General features: G+C 37.2%; 1 non-coding gene across 1 annotated transcript; it reads left to right on the forward strand.

Annotated features, from left to right (window-relative positions):
* The first annotated feature begins 1,247 nt into the window (after window positions 1–1,247).
* Window positions 1,248–1,443, forward strand: LOC132051268 (U2 spliceosomal RNA). The gene has a single exon (XR_009413651.1). It is a non-coding gene; the product is annotated as a U2 spliceosomal RNA (small nuclear RNA).
* Window positions 1,444–1,800: the final 357 nt, after the last annotated feature.

The following is a 1,800-nucleotide window of genomic DNA, read 5'->3' on the forward strand; positions in this document are numbered from 1 at the left end:
AAGATAGTTCAGCTGTAGGCAAGGCTCTGATAAAGATAGTTCAGCTGTAGGCAAGGCTCTGATTCAATCACATCAACAATCTTTGTCGAATCCTTCGTAGCGTGTGCTTGCAATAGTCCTCTATAGAGAAAGGACGGGAAGAAGGGTTATTTACTACTTATTACTACAGTACTATTTTTCCTTTCTCTCCTATTTTATCCACTGAATTGTCAGTACTGAGACAAGTTTAGACTAGTCTGTTCAGGTAGTTACAGGCTTGCTAAAGCTAAAAACGGAACTTAGCTTCTCGCTAATTACATCAGAAGCGGAATCCTCAACGTATAAAATAAGAGAATGGAGTTTGGATACGTGGAGTTCGTCAATGATGAGAATGAGAATCAAATCGATTGAGTGACAAATATCTATTCACTAATACAGAAGAAGAATAAAAAATAAAAAAAAGAGCGGATGTTTCATATATGTACAAGTGCTAAGAAAGTTATATAGTTTCTGATGCAAATCAAGCTGTTCAGATTTGCAGGCACAAGAGGAAAGCAAAACCAATGGACTTTTACCCATTCTAGAGTATCGAAAAGCAAAATGAAACTAGAAAAACTAAAGAATTTCGCTTATTGACTTTTAGTTGCTGAATCTCAAATATTTATAATTTAAGTAACAAATGATCCCATATTAACAAAATATCATACCAACAAGCGTTTTGGTGGAGTGACAAATACTCCTTCATTCTTAATCAGAGGTCTCGGGTTTGAGTCTTCTTGGGTACGGAGTAGCCTTTGTTAGGGAGTGCTTTGCCCCCCAATGTCAGACTCCTCGCCGCTAATTCAGATTAATCGGACCCAAATGCGGGATTATCGAACACCGACGACCCCCCCCCCCCCCCCCCCCCCCCCCCCCCCACACACCAAAAAAAAAAAAAAAAAAAGGAAAAAAGAATATCAATGACACATCTCCTAAAATGTTATGTCTAACACAAAATCTAATACTACTAAAATTTGAGTGTGTTTTTTCCCTTTTTACTTCATTAATACTTAAAATGTCTAATTCAAATGGAAACGTTAAATACTAAAGCCAAAAAGCACTATTCCGCAAATCTACTGATATTAACTTTGCTCCTTTTGTTATGTTTTTATGCTAGAAGAAAACAGAGGCAGTTCGCTTTGTAACATTCACTAGTCCCACATCGGAAAAGTAGGAAGCAGACAATAGAGAGTTGCTATAAAACCCAAGGCCTGTTTCTTTGTAAAGGCATACCTTTCTCGGCCTTTTGGCTAAGATCAAGTGTAGTATCTGTTCTTATCAGTTTAATATCTGATATGTGGGCCATCGGTCCACACGATATTAACTTAATTTTTTAAGGGGGAAGGTCCATCAAAGTAGCTTGCTACTTGGGCTTTCGCGTGTCGCCTGAGCGTTGCACTACAGCTTGGGCCTGGCGCACCCCACCAAGTCTAGTTCAATGTTTTGGCCCATTATTAACGGTGTTATTTTGGCCCAATATTTATGGTTTTGAAGGCAATAAATTTGTTTGTCCTTCACATTATTTTTTATAGAACAGAGAATGAGAAAATCTTTTGGTTCTAAAAGTAAAAATACTGGAATTTCGAACTGTAAAAATAATCCAGCATGACTGGCTAGTAATAGTCATAGAAATGTTTTAACATAGAGTAGAAAGGAAAATTCATTAACCATAGGTTGAAGTACAGCTTTTTAACTAAGAAATTGTGAACGCAAGTGAAAACTAGCACAGGTGATTTTCTTGACAAGAGGGATTATTGAGGCAGTTGTTGACATTTTATTAAT

The sequence above is a fragment of the Lycium ferocissimum genome, chromosome 3 (genome assembly GCF_029784015.1).
Source record: "Lycium ferocissimum isolate CSIRO_LF1 chromosome 3, AGI_CSIRO_Lferr_CH_V1, whole genome shotgun sequence".
Classification (NCBI taxonomy): Eukaryota; Viridiplantae; Streptophyta; class Magnoliopsida; order Solanales; family Solanaceae; genus Lycium; species Lycium ferocissimum.